The 25,836-nt window shown below is 41.9% G+C and overlaps 1 protein-coding gene and 1 long non-coding RNA gene across 4 annotated transcripts in view; one reads left to right on the top strand and one right to left on the bottom strand.

The window, feature by feature from the left end:
• Positions 1–20,781, top strand: part of LOC141982512 (uncharacterized) — a 77,980-nt gene extending 57,199 nt beyond the window's left edge. The window contains exons 4-6 of one of the 2 annotated variants that reach the window (XR_012638103.1): positions 10,394–10,441; positions 18,741–18,940; positions 20,644–20,781. This is a non-coding gene — a long non-coding RNA (uncharacterized LOC141982512). The remainder of the gene's footprint in view (positions 1–10,393; positions 10,442–18,740; positions 18,941–20,643) is intronic. The other variant, XR_012638104.1, reaches the window with a different exon arrangement.
• The window catches only part of LDLRAD4 (low density lipoprotein receptor class A domain containing 4), a 432,405-nt gene that overhangs the window by 284,130 nt on the left and 122,439 nt on the right, over positions 1–25,836 (bottom strand). The gene's annotated exons all lie outside the window — the stretch shown is intronic.

Genomic DNA, 25,836 nt, shown 5'->3' with positions numbered 1-25,836 from the left:
CCCTGTGAGCCTCCCTCCCGCCAACAGGTCCCGGCCGCTTCCCAGAGCGGTGCGGGAGCAGGGCTGGCAGGCAGGCGGGGAGCCTGCCCTGCCCCCCAGTACGCGCCGCACCGCGCCAGGCCAGGCCTGCCCCCTGAACCCCTCCTGCAGCCGAACCCCCTGCCGTACCCCGACCCCCTGCCCTGAGCCCCCTGCTGCACCCCGAACCCCAACCCCCTGCCCTGAGACCCCTGCCGCACCCTGCACACCACCTGCACCCCAACTCCCTGCCCTGAGCCCCCTGCTGCACCCCGCACCCCTCCTGCACCCCCACCCCAGCCCCCTGCCCTAAGCTGCCTGCCACACCCTGCACCCTGACCGCTGCCCTGAGCCCCCTGACACACTCCGCACCCCTCTTGCGCCACAACCCCCTGTCCTGAGCCCCCTGCCGCACCCTGCACCCCTCTTGCACCTCCTAGGGGCAAGGAGGGGGCAGAGTTGGGGTGGGGATTTCAGGAAAGGGGTTGGAATGGGGCAGGGAAGTTGTGGGAAGAGGCGGGGCAGGGGCAGGGCCTCATGGAAGGGGTGGAGTGGGGGTGGGGCCGGGGCAGCGGACGGGGGGTAGTCAGTGGTGCGGCCCTCAGGCCAATATACTAGTCCTCATGTGGCCCTCACCGTCATTTGAGTTTGAGACCCCTGGTATAGTGTAAATTCACATTTTCTGTATTTGTAATATGCAGTTTTTAAGCACTATAACTTTACAATTCCAAAACAAAATTACCATATATACTCGTTCATAAGCTGAATTTTTTAGTAAAAAAGGGAAGCATCAGAGAAGGGGGTCAGCTTTTGAATGGGTATAGAGAGGGAGAGGTGGGACACAGCCCCTCCCCCCAAAAGAAGGGGCAAGGAGAGGCAGCACAGCCAACAGAGCCAGAAGGGAAGAGGCGGGGCCAGTGTCTCTCCGCTTCTGGCCACGCTGCTCTCTCCCCAACCTCTGAAGCAGCTGCAGCTCCGGGGCTGGCATGCTGTGGCCACACCGCCCAGCCCTGCCCGCCGGAGCACTCTGCAGCCGCACCACCCAGGCTGCCAGAGCAGCTCCAGCCAGGCCAGAGACATCCTCCCCGGCCCTCCGCAGCTAAGGTGGGAAGGGATAAGATGCGAAGAGTGTGGGGGTCCTGGGCTAGGGGTGGGGTCATATGGGGGGTGGTCACAGGGGTTACTCTCCTGACCCCCAGCTTCTCCCCCCCAAAAAATTTCCCCACCAGTTGCTGTCCTGGCCCGTCAGGGTAAGCAGCTGGCAGGCCGGGACACTTTGTTTACTTAGGTTTACCTCCATGCCTGCGGACACTCGAGGTAAACAAACCGTCTCGGCCTGCCAGCAGCATATCCTGATGGGCCAGGAGCCAAAGTTTGCTGACCCTGTAATTATAGGGTCGACTTATGAATGGGTCACAAAAATTTTCCATTTTTACTTATCCATCTTGGGGGGGTCAGCTTATAAACGAACCAGCTTATGATCGAGTATATACAGTACTTCCAACATGTCAAAAGCCCTGAACTCACAAGGAATGTGCTCTGGGATGCCCCCTAAGCCAAGTGGAACTCATTGTAGGGCTGGGGCCTACTTTCATGGCAAGATTGAAGCTCTAAAGAAATCTGTTTGAATGATAAGAGATTAATAAAATAGTGTAGGTGCTTTGAAGAGAAATATGAAAAATTTTGGCCCACGGGGCTAATTATTTTCAGTGACACTATCATTTTGGAAAACTACCGACGTATCACACCTTTCCAAACAGTATAGGATATGCAATTCAACCCAAGTTTCCAGCTAGAAGTCTCTTGCAAATATCTGCTTTTTCCTCTGTTACTCAGCTGCATGATATTAGCCACAAAATTGTACTTTAAAAAGATTTTAGCAGACAAAATGACAAGATATGAATTCAACCATGCTGAAGCACTCAAGCAATGAACTAGCATTTTATACAGATGTTACTAGTGTTCGCAGCTGGAGTAAGCCTCCATCCAGGGGCAGGAGGAAACAGGAAACTTAGTTTCTCCCCCTTTTCTTAAGTGCATGTTCATTGCAAGCCATCCTGTAAAAAAATTAAATCAGCTAAATTAAAATAACAAATAAAACAACTATGAATTCTTCTGTACATTTTTCTGAAAAATGTTCCTGTATTGTAATGTGTCCAAAACCCATCCATAGTTTGATTATTCACCAGATAAGCAAAGACAGCTTCGCATTCTGCAGACTCTTTGAATCCCAAGAGGCCAAAGAAACTCAAATACAGCCTCCAATGGCACATTTTTATTCCATTGAAGACTTTTATTAAACCACTGATTGTATGAGAATATACTACCTAGAGCCCAACCCCCAACCAAGATGTGGGCCTCACTGTAATAATAAGCATGTACAAACATATAGTGTGAAACAAACCCTGTCCCAGAAATATATTCATATACACACAAGGTACATGTTGGATTAAACAGAACTAAGGCATTAACATGGAAACTGTTTACTTCTTTGGGACAAAACCCACTTTAAGGTTTTGCAAAAAATTACCAAAACAATAATGCTGAGATCAATGTAACTCAACAAGGTCTTCTGTGTGATGGGGGTGAATAGGAAAAAAGTTACAAATTTAACCATAAAAAAAGTAAACGTACAAAATAAATATAAAAGCTACTACAGTTGTAATTTAAGTCTGCAAATTCTGAAGGTTCAGGACGTCTTTCTTTCTTTCTTGACACACTACTTAGTGTCAAAACTTCTGTTTAAAACAGCTGACTGAAATATAGCCACCCCATTTTAAAATCCATTTTGTTCTCTTTAAGTATATGTGCATGTATGAATAACACCCCTGGAGTTTGAAGTCTGTTGTTTACCCATGGAACAGGTTACAACATGGGCAGCCGCAGTGCAACATCCTGAACTGTCTTGTCAATGTGCCCACTGAGAACTGGATTAGGATCACACAGGCCACTGAACAGCCATCAGAGGATACTGACTTTCAATTATTATTGGCAATTTATTATCGCTTATTGGTTAAATTTGCAGTCCTGTTAAACAATAGCACCAGCAAAGTCATGAGCTTTTTTCTTACCGAAATGTTTACCTCTCCTTCATTAGATATACTGCCAATACCATGATACAAAAACAGCCATATTATGTCAATGAAATATTACTGTATCACAGCTGGATCTGCTTTTTGGGGGTGGGGGGGGGGAGGGGAAGCTGAGGATCCAGGCTAACGCCCCCAATACACACAATTAAAAAACAAATAAAACCCATAACCATGAAATCATTCATTGTGCCTGGAATTTACAGATTTCTTTTCCGTTATGTTATTATTTATTGTTTAGCTCTATATCTAAATTGTATCACTGAAGCATTTGCTAAACATTGGTATAGTGAGAGAGATGCTACATAAAATAAACTTGTTTATTATTATAACTACATTGCCTATACCAGCTTCATGAACTAAAGGATTTTTAAATTATTATTATTTTTACTTCGCCAATGCAAAGACTTAGTTTATCTTGTCCATCATTGACAAGGGCACTGGTAACTCTCATGCCTTACTCTGCACTATGACTCTCCTCTTTAATGCCAACCCATCTTCTGCTATTTCATTCTCCACCAAGCATTGAGAGGCTATTCATTTTATATAGATACATACACACGCATATACATAGAGAGAGACAGACACAGCAGCTCAAAGTGACACAACTGAAACAATTACCGCCAGGGCCTCATGCTCCCTGGAGACATCTAGTTACAACCGTGCACCCATTCATCATTCTCTTTCCTTCACTGAAGCAAACACTGGCACTCCTGGCTAACCCTAGTTATAATTTGCTATTTTCTATACAGGTTCTAATTGACACTATCAAGCACCAGCAGTTTGATCAAGCTGTAATTGAAATTAACGGCATTTTAAGCATGCGAACCACCTAGCACTTTGTGAGCACCCCTGGAAAAAAATTAATAATAAAACTGGAATTTTCACAACTGGTGTAGAATGCAGTGATTCATCTCTGGAGTGGGATAAGCCTTTAATTGCCATAGTTAAGTTACCACACAGCTCTTTCTAAACACGCAGATTTATTCTTAAGGTAAAAACATTACAGAGAAAACATATTAAAACAATAAAAGAACCAGCACACATGCTATTAAGCTTTACCAGAGATCACCCGCACTCAAACAAGGGCTCTGGTAGGTGATGACTCCTTCAAACCCCATCAAGAGGTTTTTCTGTGGTTACCAGTTCATAACCACTTTGGCTCAGAACAAATAAATCCAGGGTTCCCCCTCCTCCCTGGCTACTTAATTACTTTGCAGTGCAGGTCAAGTAATTGATGATAAAATATATAGTTGTACATGATATAGGACCCTGCTATTTGAGGGAAAGTGTATATACATCCACAAATACAGAGGGGAAAGAGATACACACACAGATTGAGGCCAGATCTACACTAGAAACTATTGCCAGTATAGCAATGACGATTAAGGGATGTGATTTTTTTATTTCTATACCCATAGCCATCCCAGTCCTTCATCCTGGCTCCTCAACAGATTTGTCTTCCCTCTCCCCAACTCCTTCCTCCACCTCACTGGTTTCCAGTCTGAACCTCCTTGCCCAGAAAGTCTTTGCCTCCCCCTCCCTCTGTGCCACCAGCTGCCAGTGGCCCTCACAACCACCCCAGGCTTCCTTGTCCCAATCTATCCCCTCCCTGCAGGTTCAGCTCTTCTCCATTCTGCATGCGACTCAGGCAGCTTCCTCCTCCACATTGCATGGGCCTCACCAGGGGGGCACTGAGAGTGAAGGATAGAGACAAGCATCCTGCTCTCAGTTCCAGGGCCCAGACTTAGAGCAACCCACAGCAGTCCTGAGCCATGATTACAGCAAAAGTCCTATCGGCTCTAGGCTGAAGCATGCTCAGTGCGGATAGAATCTTTGGGAAATTTAGCTGCTAAAACCTGAGATGTGCAAACTAGAGTTTTTCAGAAGCTTATAGCTTGGCCAAATTTGAGCAGATTTTCACGAGGAGAGCAAAAATAAATCCCTGATAGAAAGGCCTGCTGCCCCGCAATCCCTTTGGCAAATGTTAAGTCCCTGCTCCAAAGCATGGGGATGGCTAGAGCATTTCAAAGAAAAGATGACCAGAATTTTTTTTAACATGGGTATTTTTCCATAGCCTTGTTCTTGGAAATGGCTAAATCTTTTTGGGTCAAATTTCCAAAAAAGGAAAATGCACCCTGAGGCGGACACCTGGTATGGAAAATTTCTACCCAAATGGTTCAAATTTTGCAAAGTTATATGTAGCTGAAAACAGAATTTTATTATGGGAAGTACAGGGCAATCTTAGTAATAGTCGGTGCTCCCAGCCCCACATGTATATTCATTATACTCTGTATGTATATGCACATTTTGCATGTTTATTCCACTCCTCACCTGGGAATGCTTTGAAGACCAATACAGAAATCAGAGGAAAGAGTTCTATATACAATAATAATGCTATTACCAATAATGATGCTAATAAAACTTTTACTAAGAAACCCAGAAAGTGCAATCCAAAAATGTAGTAATAAAGTCACAGAAAACTATAAATAAATGTGGCTACCAATTTAAAATAATGCCTCTTTTACATGATATTCCCATTTTTATAATCTGGCACATTTCCTCCTTCATATTAAAAGAATGTCTAAGAGTTAGAAGGCACATTCCTGTCAGACACTCTAGATAGCATGAGCAGAACTGCAAAACTTCAAAAGAATTTTCCCAACGGCACTTTCCATAACAAGCAACACACCAGAGTCACATTAGCAGGGTTTGGGGTGTTTTAGTTTTTTTTAATTATTCTTAAAATGGGATTTCAGTACAATGCATCCTCTAATCACAATGTTTCAGGCTGAGGAACTGTACTATTTACCAGGTTTTTAAACAACTTAGTAAATATTTTTACAACACTTACAGCGCAGCAACCATTAAAAAAGTCAGCATTTGCCGACTATTACAATGATACCTAAGTTTTCTCCTATACTTAGGATACGAATAGGAGAATAGGGGAAAAAATTCTGCGTCAGGTCTGGTTTTGCCCCCAAGCTGCGAGCAGGCTGAAGATACCCATTGTAATGGATCCATGGACCTCAGAAATATGAAGATATGACTGTGGTATTATCACAGAGGAGAGCAACTGCCTCTGTACTCCCCCCTCATGGTCCAGCAATGGTGCCCACTCTGAGGCTTCCAGCTTCCCAGCTGTCACCTCTCTTGGCAGACACCCATGTCTCTCTCTCTCCTGTCCGGGATATTGCCAGGCTGCACAGCTCCCTGTCTCCACTGTGAACTCCCCAGTGAAATTAGACTGCCTAAGCAGGCCTGCTTTACTTACCTCCTCAGAAATGGTAAACATTGTAACTGCCACAGTTAAGTTACCACACAGCTCTTTCTAAACACACAGATTTATTCTTAGGGTGAAAACATTACAGAGAAAACATATTAAAACAATAAAAGAACCTACACACATGCTATTAAGCTTTACCAGAGATCACCCCCACTCCAACAACGGCTCTGGCAGGTGATGACTCCTTCAAACCACATCAAGGGGGTTTTCTGTGGTTACCAGTTCATAACCATGTTGGCTCAGAACAACCCTTTTCCCAAGTATTTCCTAGAAAACCTACTCAACTAACACTTCTTGTCTTAGCCCACTGTTTGGTTTTTTTTTTAAAAAGAGTCCTTTGAAGAACATTTCTCTAGGCTTACATTACATTACCTTCATGTCTCCTAGACAAGTTACATACAATCCCACAATAGCACACAAGCATTTGCATTTTTAATACAATGAGCCCCTAAAATGCTTAAATTTAATTCAATAAGGTTTGTCCAGGAAATTGCCACCCCATTGACAGCATCATCTGTTGCTATTCACTCTAGTGAATTTGAATGCTTGCATTTGAGTGAGGGAGGATCAGGGAAAGCTCAAGAAAACTCCAGAGGAGCCCAAGAGTAAATCAGGGAGAAGCACTAGTGCCTCCCTGCATTCTCTACTCAATCTCTTGTGGGATTTGGCACAGAGTCCTACTGCTGTGAAAAGGAAGAGGTTCATCCAGTGGCGAAGGGAGAGAAACATTCATGCTTTCCCCTGCCCTCTACTTTTACACCCTTGAGTTTCTCCTGACCACAACCACCCATCCACAGCCAGGAAATAATTCCTCACCCAGACCCCTGCATCCCATATAGCTCCCACCCAATCACTTGGTCTCTGGTGAAAGTGATGGTGTGGGGAGGAAGCAGAGCTATGTAGACGTTAAGTGGGAAAGAAATTATACAGGGTTTTTAAAAAAAAAGTGCTTTCCTGAAGAGTATAGTCAGTGTCTGACAGAAATGGTGACTCAAGAAGAAGTAGGAAGGGAAGAGTTCCCTGCTAGCTTCCTTTCCTTCCCTTAAATAACAAAGATGTCCCAACACAAAAGACCCTCCCACCTTACAAATCCAACATTTTCAAAGAGGAACTTTTCTAGATGAAAATAAAAATCTGTCAAAGCCCATTAGTGGGAAGGCAAGACCCAAAGTCACTTACGGTCTCAGCTCACACTGACTTCAACTGGCATTTTGCCTGCGTAAACTCTGCTGGATCAGACCTTAGATGTTATAACTAAGCCAAATTTTAAAAAAATAAGACTGTAAATGAGGAATGTAAGCAACAAATGAATCATATCTACATGGTAAGTTGTAACCAAAAAGAGAAAAGCAGCAGCAGCAGCTACATTTGCTTGCTGGGATTAAACAACACCACTAAGTAAATCTATTTCAGTGTGTTAGACCCTTGTTTACTTAAAGCAAATGACCTATTAACAGATTTAAGTTTAGCTTGTACCTTCATCGCCTCAACTGAAAGAACATCAATGGAGCCAATTTATCCCAAAATTCCTTCAAGCTAACCTGGATGAAAAATTCAGAAACTTTCTCATCAATCACATGAATGATGACTTCTTGTTATCGCTAACATATGGTCAAACCACAGATGCTTACTTTCATAAAAGACAAATTTTAGCACTAAAAAGTATAGTAGAAAACTCCTTAAATTGTCTGGGAAAATAAAAAGTTCAAGGTTCTAGTCTAAAAATACTAGATTAGGTGAAATCCTAGCTAACATAAAACACTATGTGAAATCCAAAATAAACTGTAGGGAATAAGCCATGTACTTTAATATTTGCCTCCAAAAACTGAATTATTCGCTGATATCTTCATACACAGTACATTAGTTGTTAAATAAAATTAAACCTTGAAGAGTGTGATCTTTTATGGGTTGATGAAATCTGTTTTGATAATTTATGAAAATGCAAGCAGTACAGATAGATGGAAAGGGGGAAAATGAATAAAGCCAAAATGCATTACAATACATATTATTCACAAACTGTGTAAAAACAATATCTGGAAAAATGCCTTTGTAAAAAAGAGATTATAGGACATCCCTGCATGAGGAACCACTTTCCCAAACGGAAGGGTACAACTTAGTGGACAGTAATGAAGTCTCTTACCTCTCCCCCATCTGATCCTGCATCTACCTCAGTTTTCCCTCTGACAACAAGTGGTCTGCTGTCTCCAGCTGGCAGAAGGTAGAGACAAGATTTAGTCTTCCAGCTACACCTCTTATTAGAGGCCTTCCCCTTACAGGGGACAAAAGAATACAGAAGTCCCCAAAACAACACAGTCTCTCCCTCTGCTCTCTCTGGGCTCAGCAGTCCTTTCTGTTCCCCATTGGGAGAGCAAAGAGAGAATAATAATCGTCCTTTTTCTCTTCCAGCAGGGTATTAACTTGTCACTTCCTGGGCACAGTTGGGATGTAAGGGAACCTAGGTACCTCTCCCAACTCCAGGTTCTGACCTGGAGCTCACAGACTCTGAGGCAGCATACTCCCTTCAATCAAACCCTTGCTTCACTCCTTTCCAGGCCACTTCCTATATGGCTTCACCACAACCTGGCCAAGTTTCTCTGGCTTGAGAATCTCCCTGCAGGCCTCTCCCAGCAATTTTCAGGCCTTCTGCCTGCTCCCTTCCCCCTTACGGGGCACATACTAAGAAGATGACACTTGCAATTCTCTTTCCTTAAAGGTCCATGACCTAGTGACCCCAGGTAGCAGTGCTTCCCCTTTAAAGGAGCCACCATACTCTGTTACATGGACTAAGCACCAGATGTGGAACACACTCCCTGGAATCACAAGTTCAGATTCTAGGCGGGTCATCTCAGTCCCGCCAATGTAAGTAAAATGAGTAGCATTCAGACTACCCTAGGGGAGCCTTACGCATGAGAGCTTAGGCTTGGTCTACCCTACAGAGTTAGGTAAACATAAGGCAGCTTAAGTTGACCTAACTCTGTAAGCGTCTACACTATAACGTTGCTCCCGCCAATGTAAGTCACCCACTACACTGACCTAATACCTCCAACTCCGTAAGAGGCGTAGCACTTAGATTGCGGTAGTTAGGGTGATACAGTGACTGTATAGACACTGCATTACTTACATTGCCTGTTGGGTGTTAGCCCCGTATGGGGCTCACAGCTGGAGCCCCATGCCCCGAGGCCAACAGCCTGAACTGTCAGCCCCGCGTGGGGCTTATAGCTGGAGCCCTGTCAGCCCCACCCCCCCAAGAGGTGGTCCAGCTATCAATGCCCCCACAATGTCCAACACAGTTAAGTTGGTGGAAGTGCACCACCGACAGAGAGGGCACAGTGTGGACATGAACATTGACCTAACTTAGGTCGTCTTAATTTTGTAATGTAGACAAGGCCACAGAAACAGAAGGTCTTGATGGACCTCACCAATATAACAATCTAACTGCAATTTACCCTTCGCTTATATTATTTAGATTATTGTGTTGATATACTAATATCACAGTTGATACCATTCTTCATCCACAATACTCAGAGATCAGTGGAGGCAGCATCCTCTAATTTTAAAGGTCTTTGAATAAGTTACAGTATAATAATACAAATGAAATGTAAAAGGCAAAAGGCATGCTGTCCAGTCTCTTGGAATTAAACAAAAAACCCACCAGAATAATTTGTGTGTGTTAAAATTCAGGCTCTTAGTACCACGGGCAATGTCAATATTTACAATATTTAGGATTCAGCTTATAGTCTTTACAATTTTTTAGTCATGAACACCCATTCCACTATTTCAAAGTAATTCTCTATATGTAAAGCAAGGACATGACTTCTTAGGGGAATATTTGAGTAAAGCTATGAATGTCAATAATTGCTAATACGGTGTGGTCAGACACTGAACGTATAGCTTATTACAACAACCCACTAACCCCCTCTTTTTGTCCTGTAACTGCAGAGATATTAACGAACAAATACTAACTACTTATGCTAAACAATCTGTTCCACCTTTCATTTAGCTGTGATGCTGGGAGTATCTTTCTCTGACCTGAAGAAGAGCTCTGTGGGTAAGTCTACTCAGCAATGTAAGCCCAGGGTTAGTGGGACTCAGGTCAGCTGATCCATGTCAGGGAACCCTGGGCTTTTTATGAGATTTAGATTTAGATAAATCTCAACACTGCATTTTAACCCTTGGTTAATGATTTTCTGACTCATGCTCAAACCTAGGGCTCTGGCATCCACACTGCAATGCATGGACCCAAGTCAAAGTAACCCTATCCCAGAGTGCCTAGCACCCCCGTCCCCTGGTGTCAACACTCTACCCCTACGAATGTGTTGCACTGTGGGAAAACTCTATTGCCCACCCTGTTTCCTAACTGTGACAGTGCCCATAAGGAGCACATAAGCACATCAACAGCATAATTAGCTCCTTTGGTGGCTGTCTCAGTAGAATGAGTGCAGTTTGAGAAGGCCTTTATACTGAATTACCATCTAGTCTGAGAATTGGGCTCTCCACCTCTAGGCTGAATCCCATGGCAGGAAGATGTGCACCTGGTCTGAGGATAATGAGGACATCAGCCTCCAGAGCTGTCAAACTATTACAATGAAATGTTGCAATTCTTCATTTTGAAAATGGGGTGTTGGATGAAGGTGGTCTCGTTTGGTTTGTTTTTTATTTATTTTTGTCGGTTTGTTTTGAAGTTTGACGTAAACTGTAGGTTTCAGAGGAAAAACACTCCCTTCCCCCAGCTGCTGCCGGCTGTGGAGCAGTGAAGTGCATCCCCAGGGTTTGGGGTGCAGGGTGATCCTTTATCCCTGCCCCCGCCACATTCTGGGAGGCAGAAATAAGGGATCCCCAGGACGCTGTGTAATGTTTTGTGGCTGGCTCTCGCTTACAGTGCACCATGCCTGGGCACCTCTGCACACACAGCCCCAGGGAGGCAGGAGGGGTCCCAGAGCAAGGGACAGAGAGCAGAGCGGGGACTAAGCGGCTGACCTGCAGGGCGGGGAAGCAGAATAGCTCCCAACTCAGCACAGCTTTGCTCCCTGCAGCAATGAGGAGGAGCCAGAGCTGCCACCACAGGATGCTGCAGGGAGGTTTTGGGGCTAGCTCCTATTCACTGCCCTGACAGTGTATGCTGCCCGGGCGTCGTCCCCTCCATACTCAGCCACAGGCCAGTGCCGAGCAGGGAAGGGGGAGCAGCTGGGGTGTTAGGGTCATCCTTCCTCAACCGTGCTGAGCCAGGAGCTCTGCCACTCCCCCTCCCTGCAGGGCAGGCACCTAGCCCCCATTCTACCCTCTGACCCTTGCTGCCAGGGCCCCCTGGGGCTACGAGTACAGGTGAGCCTGGGCAGCATGCACCAAAATCCGGCTGTGCTCTTGTGACCAAGAAGTAGCTCTCTTTACAAAAACTTATTCTGACTGGTCTCCATTGAAAACCCTGCAAGTTCTGATAGTCCGCTTGCAGACCGGTCATCAGCAGACAATGAGTTAACACTGATGTGAACTGCTGCCATTTGCAAAGGGAGGTGTGGCTGCACTCCCAGCTTGTCGGCAGAGAGAGGACTAAGAAAGTTGTTCCAAGGCACCCAAGAGGACTTCTGGGTCAAGCTGGGGCTGCATGCACACAAGGAAGTAGTAAGTCCTAAATTAACACGGGCTCAGACCCTTCAGCACTGCAGGGTCCTGGGACCCTGGGTTTGAGCCCTAGGTTAGCACAATTGGTGGGTGCATGCAACAGGCGCTAGGCTTGAGCTCAGGCTCCAGGTTGGGCTTACATTTCTGTGTAGACATATCTGGTGGGGCTCAAAAGCTTGTCTTTCTCACCAACAGAAGTTGGTCCAATAAAAGATATTACCTCACCTACCCTGTCTCTCTAATTGCTGATAACATTCATAAGCACAATTTATCTTCAGGAGGCAAACTGAGTCTGGTTTGGACATAGTAATGTAGACCACAGAAATCCAAACAAAGATCCGTTTATTTTGGTGAAACTTATACACATGAATTTGATTTTAACAAGGATATAAAATAAATGGAAAAACATTGAGCAAGAGCCATTTTCTTTTTCCGTTAGATCATCAAATAATCTCTCTCTTAAAAATTGGGGAGGGAAAAATTTAACACTGGGTGAAATGCTGAAGTCAATGCGAGTTTTGCCATTGACTTCAACAGGGCCAGGATTTCTCTCTTGGGAGTCATTTTGGTTTCACAGCTAAGTAGTAAGTAATTCCAAAGACACAATACAAACCTTATTACAGTTCAAAGAATGTGTTTTTTTGGTTTTGTTTTTTTAAATCACTAAGCCTTCCATGCTTGTTGCCTTTCCCAAATTCAGTCTGAAAAAGTAACCCTTCAAATTAATATTCTGTCCTAAATATTTTTAAGACTTAGAGTACTCAATGAGTACCCTCAGCCTTTATTTTTAGTCATCTTTTCCAATCAAGAAAAAGAATCCTTTCTGGCCTCTCTTCTTTCAAAACAATTCTCACCCCTAATGTAAGTCTGTTTGGAAAGTCTGGTAAAATCCAATTAGGCATCTGTTTTGTCTGAACATAAAAAGTTTTGTAGCCATTAATGTATTCTGAAGCTTTTACTGCAGTTGAAGATGTCAAATGAATTAATTTTAATAGATAACATTTGCTATGGACACAGTGTTTCAATTTAGTTGACTAAGCAATAATGGAGTAACTCCCTCAAATATTCATAAAAAGAAATTCAGTGTAGTGTTGATGCAGGGTAAATGAACTGTCACTTCAGAATGAAGTTCTCTGTTCATCAGTAGAACAGATGTATTAGAGAGACAAGGTGGTTGATGTAATATCTTTTACTGGTCCAACTTCTGTTGGTGAAAGATACGAGCTTCAAGCTTACACAGATCTATTCTTCAGGTATCACAGGCAGCAACAGTGCAAGTGCTTCCCACATGGTCCATCCTCATTCCAGATCTGGAAAAACTATTTCTAGGGGTAAAAAGATAATTCAAACTCCATGCACATATTTAAATCTTGTCTCCTTTGCTAGAATTTCCAACAAGGCTGACACCTACTGCCAACTCTGGTAGAGATTTTGTGATATGGACACCTGTCCAGTGGAAATTGGACAAGACCAAATTTGTTTCATATAGATCACTGAACAGCCTTCAGACAATAATGATTTTTGGTCATTGACAAACAGGTTTAAATTCATACCAGTGACCTCGTGGTGAAAGAATCAAGAGCCATTAACAGTTTCTTAAATCAACTACTTTCCATAGACTTTTTAAAAATGTACAGCTTGCAGCTCCAGTTGAATGTATTTTAAGAGACGAAAATAAAATTGAAAATCTATTTGAATGCAAAGTTCTGGATGAGATTTTAAACACACATATCAGGAATTTTAAAACTCAAGGTTCTCACTACAATGGTTACTCAGTCACATTACACAGGAGCAGTAAAGAATTAAACTGAACTTTCATATGCAACAATACAGAACATTGCATATGTGCAAGTGGTTACTGTATGCACTATATTTTTCTGTTTCCTGAGTTTGGTGCACTTAAAATCCCAATCCAAACTTTAAAGCAGCATACTCTTTCTTTATTAAATTGAAAAATGTTTGAAGACAATTTAATTCTATTGCAGTCTTAAAGTCTCAGGGAAAACACTGACACAAAAATTCTTCAAAGATTCTTCTCCACTGAACTAGGCATTAGCAGTTAGGAAAAGAGAATCATAGGGTGCTCTGTGTACTCTCTCACTTTTTGAGAGATGGGGGGTACAGGTCCTACCCTATCTCCTCCTACAGGAGGAATTTGTTACTTTTAAAAAAAAAATTCAAAGACCTAGAAATTATTCTTCTTTCAATAGTATTTGAGGATTATGAATGTAGCATTTGATTTAGTGCTGGGGGGAATCAAGCACAGTACAACTCAACAAGTATCCCTCTCATTTCCTGGCAACTACAACATGAGTGACAAACGTGAAGTCAGCAAAACTTTTAAAAAATTCCCCTACAAGAAGGAAGTTACAAGAAAGCACCAGAAATAATTGATGCAAACTGTTACTGTAGCAGCAAGAAATGATCAGAAAGAGTATTTGAAAAAAGTAACATATTACGAATTACTGATTGCTAGATAAGAAAGTTAACTAATAATTACAGCTTATGTTTTAGGCCACCATGAGTTTCACACTAAGAACAACACCGTTATGGGCACAAGGATATCCATGCTCATATTTGGGAGAAGAATTCTTGGAGTGCCAGGGAAAGTTAAAGTAATCAGTAAAATCCTTTAGCCTGACAAGGTATCTGATTACCTCTCAGTATTATATGTTTACATTGCAGTTACTATACGATACGACAATGTTTTTAAAACCCTCATTAGTCTGCTTCCTTGCTTGTGCACATCATCATTAGCAATGCTGTCAACATAGTTCTGTGAACAGTGCTAACCTAAATGGATTTTCAGGACCAGCACTGAAAGCACAACAACTGGGGGGAAAAAAACCACAAAACCCACTGGTCAGGCTCTCAGCTACTGTGTATCAACACAGTTGCATTGAAATCCATAGAGATACACTGATTTGCACTGGCTGAGAATCTAGACACACTGTTTTGACAAGTACTACAAATACTATGATGGCTATTTCAACTAATATCAGCAAATAAGTAGATGTAATTTTTGCTAACAAATTCAGGCAAAACTCTGATGTTTTTAATCAGGCAAAACTCCCACTGAAGTCCAACAGCATCAGGAAATTCTCCAACAGATTACAAACTATTTAAAAAAATTGGAGAATGTGACACATCCCCCAACATTCTTGAGTGTCCTTTTTAAAATTTAAAGTGGATAAAAATGACTGGGACTTGTATTTAAAAAACTTGTCTCTACTCAAGGAGATCATTTCCAGTTGAGAATACAAACTTTTTTCAAAAGAATAATGCATGAAATAATTTATCAGCTCCAGGTACTGATAGGCAGTTTCAACAGTCCAGTGATGTAATGTTTTAAAACTCCACTTAATAAAAGACATCGTACGGTGGTGTTTATTCGAAAGTTTATTGTTTTTTAGAATGAGAAATATTTTAACTGGATATCATTAAACCTTTCAACCATAACCTACCAATGCAATAGCATTATGCCCTGATTATATTAAAATGCCTGCACTGCTTTGACACCAGCCCTTTAATCAATCCAGCCTATTACAGCCCAGATTTTAAGAGTGTCCACCAGTTTTGGGGACCTCAGCAGAGATACCCTGTGAACAATTTTCAGATGTGCTGACTACGCACAACTCCAAATGAAGTCACTGAGGGCTATGGGTGTTCAGCCTTAAAAACAGGCCCAACATATCTCAGCTCGAACACCAAAACTTTAGGGCATCCACAATCAGTAGCCACTTTTGAAAATGTTGGCTTAAACATTTGGAATTGTATTGTCAGTCCATTTTAGCAGCAACTTTCTTGGGGCAGGAACTCTGCCTTCTTTGGCTTGTTGCAAAGCATTAGGCTCCTTTGCACTGCTCATGTATAAAATATTATTTCTGATATGAAGGAGAGATGGGCTCAAAGCAAAAGCCTGAACTACTGGATAATCTGAATATGAATCCAGATCTGAATTTTGATGAGTTTAGGCTCATCTCGATTATAAATAAAATCTCTGAAAGCATAACTAAATAATGATTTTAATTTGACTGCACTATATCACTTCTATATACGTTAGTCGGAAAGAGAGAACTCACGTAACCACTGTCAGATGTTAAAACACTTAATAAAAATAAGGTTCCTAAGCCAAAACTAATGCAAGGATAATGTGATGGCTAAAAACACATAACTGCACTTACTGAAGACTCCCAAAATTCCTTCAACATGATGCGTACCATGATTTGTCTCAGACTTTCTGAAACCTCTTTTTATTATGTGTTTTTTAAACTACAGGAGAAACTTGCTATTTTTTATTTCACTAATGCATACATCTCATAAATCTCACAAAAAAATCCAAAACTCTGTGGTCTCAGCAAAGCTTTAAAAGAGATAGATAGTGAGATCGCATGTTAACAACACAGGAAGCATGGCTTTGTGGTCAAAGCACGTTACTGGCAATCAGGACTGTTCTCTTCCTGGCTCTGTCAAAGACTGCATTACATATACTCTCCGCTCCATTTTCTGATCCGTAAAATGGGAATAATATCTACCTCACTGGAGTGTTCTGAAGCATGATTCATTACAGGGAGAGTCTCATACAGAAGACACCATATTCTATTCAAGTGTTATGAGAGAAAAGAAGCAGAGAGAGAGAAAAAGATAACACAGATTTTCTTTGCCTTTTTCTCTCATTTCTGTGCCTCTAGGCTCAGACCTTGTCTCCTTTCTCTGTTCTGTTCAGCACTGAGCACACTTGTACCACTCAAAAAAATAAAAAATAACAGCTTCCAAAATATACAACAAACTTATTAGCAACTCTTTTGAGCAGGGATTGTCTCTTTTTAATGTGTTTGTGTGGTGCCTAGTACCATGGGGCCTTAGCCGCTAGGCACTACTGTAATACAAATAAACAATAACATACTGTGTTATGATGTATTCTTCTAATATCAAATGAAGTTGTACCTAAGATATGGAGTCCAGATCCCAATTAATATTTCGGGGTTTGGGACTCAGGTTTTAAATTCAGGCCTAAATCCAGTTAAAACTAAAGTACACTTGTTAAAATAAATGAGCAAAGTACATTTTGTTATGCAGTGATCTTTGTTTGTCATGCTTGTTTTACTTGTTATTTCACAGAATTCAGTAATCTGTGAGAGATCTCAAGTCAGTTGAATCTTGCTAATTTGCACTATCAGGAAAAATCAGTATTTTAATTTACATTAGTGGCCTGATGTTGAGCACTAGTCCTGGTTCCAACAGGAGTTACACGCTCTCAGTATTAAGTGTTAAGGATCTGACCCTGATTTCCTTTTGGGCTTTGTACTAGAATATACACATTCAACGACCTAACTTTAGCCCTTTTCTCATCTTTAATGGTTTTGGTAGTCTGGAGGGACATGCCTTTTAGCATTTATGGTTAACACATTAAGTATACTGGAGTATTCAGGTTATCAGCATTATGATTTTTTTCAAAGGATGAATCAAGCTCTCATACCAGCAAAATTTTAATAAATAATAATAAATAATAATAATAATAATAATTCTTAAAAAATCATTTTTCCAATTAAACTCTTTCTCCTGAGCCATTAAAGCTCCCTACAAGTTTATATTCAGAAATCTTTCTCCTCCTTAAGTAATTTTCATAATGGCAGGCAGAATAAATCGGTCTTTAACACAAATAAATGCTAAATTTTATTCCACAGTAATTTATTATATTTACCATCTTGATGTTTTCTTTCCCCATTGAGCAGACTCTTCTCCTAATCAATCCTTGATATATGTCAAGGAGTTTGTAATTTTCATCAATTTGATGATTCAACCACCTTTTCTTCATTTCTTCTTCCAACCTGTGTTAATTTAATTTTTTAATATATTTTTTCAACCAAGCATCCACTTCACATGCTGCTTTCCCTGTTCTGACTCTAAAACATGCTTCTTTTTTTAACTGGGAGAGGACACATTTTAAAAAGTTATTGCGCATTAGAACTCACAGTACTTTGCCTTTATGCCAATATACAGATGGCAACTCAGTTCTGTAATGATCATGTTCCAAGAGAAAACTGAGCACACACAAGGGAGGACTCCAAAAATGTAATTGCCAACACAACTACAGCAAGAAGGAAAACTCACAGCTCATCATTTCATGTCCATCCTGCCTATTACAACAAACATTTCCAAGCTCTGAATCATATAGTTCCCTTCTATTTCAGTAAATGCTATGAAGGACATGGAATCTGCCTGCAATGTTTTATTACTATTATATGTTCCATTTGTCTGATTGTTATTGTGTTGTTTACTATATTACTTCAAAGAGTTCATTCAAACAGGGGTTAAATTCTACATGCATAGGGAAGTGGACCACAGCTTCAGATAGCCCCATTTACTAATACATAAAGTTCTGTGCAGGGGGCATTTGTGGTGCATTTACCTACACACATACTGAGTTCAACAGTCGGGCTTGTAATTAGAGAAGAGGGAATCCTGGTGGGAAATTGGAACAAAGAACTTTTGGAAAAGATAAAAGGAGAACCCCTGAACAACAGGAGAAAGACAGCCAGAGACTGCTGGGGTACAGACTGAATCCCACTCCCCAGAGGTTGCCGTGTGTGGGATAAGATAGGCTTTTAGATATGACTGATATACATGTAGACTGTTCATTGTGTTAAGCCCCTTTTCTCTAGTTATGCTTTGCTTTTACTGCTATGATTAAATAATACTTTGTTTTGGGTCACTGTATTAACCAGTGGTCACAGCTCTTCAAAGCATGACTTGCAGGAGCCGAACACATTTGGGTCTGCTGTGTAATGACAACTGGCAGAGGGTGCTGTAACCTGGAGATCCAGTCTGAGAGTGGGAGAACTGAGTATTCCACCTTGAGAGACATGAAGATGCAGAACCAGTCACCTGAAAGGGTGCACTCAGAAAGACTAGAGAGGGATCAAAGGTATGGCTAGCCTTGAGCTGTAACACATGGCTGGATATGGTTTTAGGTAAGGATGAACAAGCTTGTTTACTCAACCTTTCTCATGCAGCCCATCAGAAATTTACCATGTTCAAACACTAGAAGCATGTGCACTTCACAATGGGCTTAACCATCCTGGAGATGAGACTTTTTAACGGCAGAGTACTGTACTTAACAGAGATTGAACCAAGAGGGTCTGGTGTGTGGGCTTGTCTAAACAGTGCTTTAGTTTGCACCAGAAGGGGGAACATTTTAGTTCACACTAGTGAGTTGCACACTAACTGGCCCATGTGGACACTACTGGCGCATACTAAAAGTTCCCTAGTACGCATTAATGTAGTCCTGTTTCAAACAGAACTACATGTGTTAATTGTTCCTTTCTCCCCCACCAGAAGCTGCATTCGCTGCTTTATCAGCTAAGGGGGAAAAACATTTTCAGCTGGCCAATTGGAACAGAGGGGTGGGGAAAAAAAACCACACAGCCAGCCAATCAGAGGGAAGAATAAAAAAGGGTGGCCAATCAGAGCAGAGCAAGAAAAAAGAAAAACCTAAGTGACACAGTAGATCAGTATTCCTTGGAAGCTGGCACCCAGCTTGTCTAGCCCTAAAACCAGCCTCGCTCTCCCCACCTCACCCCACCCACATCACTTAAGATATTATTTGATGGCCCTTTTACCTTTCTGGAACTGCTGAAATAATGAAAGTGCCACTGACGAATTTGGGACATTATTCCCCATTTCTATTCTGTCATCCTATTGCAAGCCAACTTTCAGTCCAAGAACAACAAAGGAACAAATAATCTCTCTCTCGCTTTCTGCCACTCTGTGTACTGAAATATTCCCACATGTGGCTGGGAGGCATTTCAGCTGTGGTCTGGGTTGATGATGTCATGCTGCTGGTCAACAAGAAGATCAGTGGCACACATTTTTAACACTGACTGTCAGAGTGGGGTGGCAAAATGCATCCATCCCTCAAACTCAGTACGGGGGTCATTGTGAGCACCGAAATCTGCTGCACATTGAAATAGAGGGATGAGAACAGAATAGCATGTAGAAGAACTGCTCCTGAGCTGCTTTATTGAATCCTGATTAAAAAGTAGATAGGCTAACCTGATTTTTGTTAAATCTAGGTTTAAAAATAATGCAATAGCAATTCCTGGGGGGTTCTGAGATACAAATAATATCTGTATTATAGAATTAACATTATGGGCTTTTTCAGACATTATGTGGAAATTGATACATTTAGGTAGAAGTCACTGATTTTTCTAAGGAGGTTAAAAAAATACACACTAATTTCTCACTCAGCTGAACTGACAAGTATCATGAGTTTCATCATGCTGCTCTGTTCAGTGTCTACACCAGTTTTTAAACAAGCAGCTCATTTACTGGTACTGGTGGATGCTCAATGACCACTGTTCCTGGTGGCCTAGAGCAGCTGGGCTGCAAGGTCCCATTTCTATGAAGGGCCAACAGACAGAGAGCCTGTTGTCTTGATGCCAGACACATGAGGAATCTCATTTTGAATCTCTTACACATGCTTCCTTTGTTTTAATTTTTATTGGTCCATTCTTCATTTGACATGTAACATCATCCCTTGCCATAGTTCAATCCTCAAATATAACCTGGAATCCATTACATGGAATAGGTATTGACTGAATTCTTTCACTTCTCACACATTTTTTCAAGGTAAAGCACCAAACAGGACAGCGGAGACAGAAGAAGAACAAAGGCAAGGTATACAACCTCTAAAAATGAAACTACAGCCATACATGAATTAAAGCATTTTAATGTCCTCTATGGCATGAATGAAATAAAAAAATGACCCGATCGTCAACCACAATTATTAGAGACTCTTATAAGAGGACATCAGTTCTGTTAAAAGCATAGAGCCAAAAATTTCATAGAGATTCAGGAATATATCAGTGGAAAGCTTTTGAATTCCATGCTGTAACTTCAAAACTATTGAGAGTAATATTCTGTAGAAGACCACAGCTTCCATTAACATTTGCCAGACTAAAATGATGGAAGAAAGAACACTGCCTTGAATTATACTCACTGTTTCTTCAACTTGAGACATGTCATATACCAACACAGAGATGATTTGTGGAATCTGTCTATGTACAATTTATGAATTCTGGTGGATTAAGAAATTACTGTATTATTAGATGTCTCTGTGTGTGTGGAGTCAACCATGTGCTGTTATGGCTGTGTCAAATATTGTCTAGACCCTGGACAATGGAGAGCCATTAATGTTAATAACTGTACTCTGACCACCAAACAACAGGTATGCTGAGGAGGATGCCTGAGCTGGGTAAACAGTTCACCCAAATTTGTCTGCAGGGAGGTGGTTTGGAGCAGTGGATTTCCCCAGAAGGAGAAAAAATGAACCAGGTGTTGGTGGTAGGACTTCTACACTTAGGGGACACAAAGGAAGTTGGGGCAAAAGGTAGGAACAAAAGGGCATGTCTTCCTAGCATAGGGAACTATTCTGCCTGTGGGACCAGCGAAGATCAAAAAAAGTCAGCCTAGAAAGAGACTTGATGAGTCCAAGGAGAAGCCATGAACTGCAGGAATAGAAGCCTGGGAACCCAAAGGACTCTGACCTAAGCCCCAAGAATGCTCCAGAATGGGGAGGACAATGAGGCAGGGAAATGCATGGAGGATTTCATTTTATTTGGCTCTGTATAACTTTTGTGCTATCTAATGTGAAGAGTAATTTGGTTTAGGTACCTCTGCAAAGCCTGTGTGCTTGTTTACTTCACCCATCACATGCCCCTGAAGAGTTGAACTGTAACATAAACTTAGAATGCCCACAAGGGAGAACCTGAGGGGTCAGCACTGGTACTGGTGGCCTAAAGCAACTGGACTGCAAAGTCCCATTTCTATGAAGGGGCAACAGACAGAGAGCCTATGCCTATGAAGTACACCAGAGAGGCCAAAGAAAGAGACAGTGCTGCAATCTACTCAGAAGAAGGGAAGCTTAAGAACATATGGTTCTAATATGTTGGGACCCAAACACAGCAGCCTGGTGTGTGTCCAGTTATGGGAGCTCTATCATGGCTGTACATGGCAATGACTAAACGCACTCTACAACGTGTCGTTTAGAATAACATTTTTAATCCTGATTTATATTGTTTTGCACACTCACTCGTTACTTTTTATTATGTGTATTACAGTAGTGCCTGGCGGCCTTAGTTGTGAAGCAGGACCCCATAAATACTAGATGCTGCACAAACAAAATGAATAGAACAAAAGACAGTCCCTGCCCCTTTCCCATGCTTTACCATAAAATGCTGAATTTTGTTTAGTTCAGAATTAATTCAATGAGATTCTGTACTTCATTGTAAATATTCTTGTTCCTACGTTTATGATCTCCAAAAAACACCAACAAGACACACGGTGGTTACATGAAGAGCACCTGCTGTACAATGCCTGGAACAAACCAGCTTCCATAAGCAAACACTGACACCACTAGACAGCTCATTTTTACACTGCCTTCAAATGCTGCACCAATCACACAGTTTTAGAAGGTCAGTCAGAGAGAGAACTGAAGAGGAGGCAAAGGGCAGACTATTTCTTCAGAGATAAAATTTAGGAGGACTGACAGTTGTTCATGTCACTTTCTACTGAACACCAGTGAGTGTCAGAAAAAGACGTGCTTGCAACAGTCAAGTAGTATTTGGATTTCAAATAGGACTATGAGCACAGAACCATGATATGGTCCCTTCTGAAGTTGTACAAATAAAAATTTATAGTTCTGAGTCTTTGATACCTTGAATAGGGATAATAAGGAAACTGATAAATAGAGAATCTCTAAATATATTATCTTTACATGCCAATGTTCCCGTCATGGTAAAGTTGGAAAACAAAAACCCACAGAGACATTTAGTTTCCATTCCTTACAGCTGCAGCTAGATCAGAGCCTAGAGAACTGCACATCTGCCTCTCTGGAGGTGTATCAGAATAGAAAAACAACTGTTCTAGCCCAGGAGAGAGAGACCCATCCAAGTGCCTGAGGCAATAAGACACATACTAGCGGAAGAAACTGTAGCATAAGCCACAACTGATGTATCATTGGAAATTGCTCTCCACCTTTTGTCCTCCAAGGAGGACAATTCAGACTGAGCAACGCCATCTCTCAGAGACGATCACTCTTTTTGTCTCTGAATACAAAAGATGAATAGTGATGACAACGTTATAGCAACTTCTCCAGCAAATGCCAACAAATGTCCACACTGCAACAGGATGGCAGGGATTGGAATAGAGAGCTTGCTACATGTCTGTTAAGTGCAACAATTTGAGAACATAAACACATAACATAAAGCTTGCTGAAGGTGTCAGGGTTACCAAAGTAAGATTTAAATTCCAAGTAGGTGCTTAAGATGCCCAAGTAAACCCCAGAGGATAAGATTAGATAAGTAAATTATCTATAGCCCTATCCATAGGCTACACGAGAGTAGTACTGTCATAGATTTTGCTGTCACAAACCCACATCATAATCTGAACTCCAGAGAGAGGAGTAGACTTGTTATTCTCTAGGAATCTGGTACTCCACGAGTTCACCACCAAGGGCAATTAGGTCAACTATGCCCTCCCCCATTCCCTCCTCCTCCCTACAGGGAACCTCAGCAAGATTTTAGCCAAATGCTATTCAACAAAAAACATATGGTGAATAATCGCTTCACCCGTTACAGTTTTATCACAAATGAGTCACCTGACACATTTGCATCATGGAACCCTGGCTAAATGACTCTTCATGCCCAGCGCTGACTCACATTGTACCTTTATGATACTCTATACTCCACAGAGCCAGAGAAGACAAATCAGGAGGCAAAATAGCCATACTGTGCTGTTCCCAGCTCAGCTCAAATCCAAAAAGAGGCTCACTTGAAACAGACCCTTTTATTGAAGCCAATTAATTTGAGAGTCTAGAAACAAGACTAACTTGGGCATTCTGTTAATGTATAGACTTCCAGACATGAGGGCTTCCAGGAGGGAATGACAGACATATAAGGCTCAGTCTTTGGAGACTACCTCTGATAAAATGGCATAGCCTTCTTTGACACTCCCCAGAGGTACCAGGGCGATCACGCACCTTGTTACCACCTGACCTTAGCGTGAGGAAGCCTGGTCTGTGCCTGCCACAGGTCAGTTCCCCAACTCCACCAGCCATGGGCAACACAAGCATTCCCCTCTAGGCCTTGTAGGCCCCACTGTCACACCACAAGTTATTGGTTGGAGTGTCCCAATCACTTGAGACCTCTGAGTGTCCTTGGAGTGTCCAGCCCCTGGTCCACTGGACACTCACAGTATTCACAGATTCACTGCTTTCAAAAAAACAATACATCCCTGCTTACCAGATCCACTTCAGATCACTCCTCTACTTAACACACAACACTTAAATACGTTTATAGTGAAATCAAATATAAATGTATTTAACAAAGCACACAAATTGAAGTGATAGCAAGAAGTGTTGGAAACAAATGGTTACACATAAAGTAAAATCATAACTCGCATTCTAGAGCCTAAACTTATTAACAAGATACTCTCATGTCTTGTAGAATATTGCTCACCCCAAATCCTTGCAGCGCTTTATGAATCTCTGTAAAACCCTATGCATCCCCTGTGCCCCATCACTTGGCAGCAACTGATGCCTGTGTCCATAGGTGCCAACTCCATAGGTGATCAGGGGGGCTCAAGCACCCATGGAAAAAAATAGGGAGTGCTGAGCACCCACCAGCCACACAGGTTCTGGCCGGGGCTCGCCACCGATCAGCTATTTGGCAGGGCCCCCAGGGCTGGTCGTTGATCACTGAGTGGCTGGCTGGAAGTGCTAGAGGGAAAGAGGGGGCAGAGAGGTGGGCAGGGGGTCCAGCGAGGGCGGGGACTCGGGGCAGAGTGGGGGTGGAGCACCCACAGGGAACCATAAAAGTTTCCCTCACCTGTGCCTGAGTCACACTCTCCTATCAATTTATCCACCTTAGCTTTCTCAGAGGTTATCTCCAGCCCCACATGCACAGCCAGCCTGCAATAGAATCTCAGACTGGTTGTGGACATAAACACAAGAACTGTCATAGTCCACCCACTTTCAGTGGAAATCCAAAGTCACCTCAACAGGCAAAAATAAGACTAGTGCCATGGCCTAACGCCTGGAAACTCAGGAACTCCATCCAATTTCAAAACTTAAGGAAAAAAAACTCTACCTCACCATAAGACCAGAGAGTGGAAGAACTAGTAACTATTAAAATATGCCTATTACTTCTGGCACTAAATGGAAGCTCCCATCTCACTGACCACACAGATTTGCATGGCTTTGGGATGATCTGCAGTATGGAATGCAGGAAGAAAGAAAACTTGAGTGTCAACTGCAGAAAGTATTAGGAAATACAGAGACTCCTCCTCCACAAGCTTTTTAAAAACTTATGCCACTCTTATTAAGTTAAACAGATTGTCTCTCTCCTCTATTGCTGGACTGACCCCAAGCTGCTGGAGAGATGATCTATAGCTTAATACAACAGGTACATTCCAATGTCAACCAACAGGGGGAGGCTTGTGAGCACAGGAGACAGATTTCACAAGAAATGGACTATATATTATGGAACTTATTACCAGAAGAGTAAGAATAACTAACAATCTCTGTGTGCTCAGAAAAAAATAAAAAGCTAGGGCTGTCAAGCGATTAAAAATATTAATCGCAATTAACCACACTGTTAAATAATAATAGAATACCATTTATTCAAATATTTTTGGATGTTTTCTACATTTTCAAATATATCGATTTAAATTACAACACACAATACAACGTGTACAGTGATCACTTTATATTTATTTTTATTACAAATATTTGCACTGTAAAAAACAAAAGAAATAGTATTTTTC

This window comes from Natator depressus, chromosome 2, assembly GCF_965152275.1.
Source record: "Natator depressus isolate rNatDep1 chromosome 2, rNatDep2.hap1, whole genome shotgun sequence".
NCBI classification, from domain to species: domain Eukaryota; kingdom Metazoa; phylum Chordata; order Testudines; family Cheloniidae; genus Natator; species Natator depressus.
The sequence above is the reverse complement of the archived record's forward strand: the minus strand, read 5'-3'. Positions and strand labels throughout refer to the sequence as shown.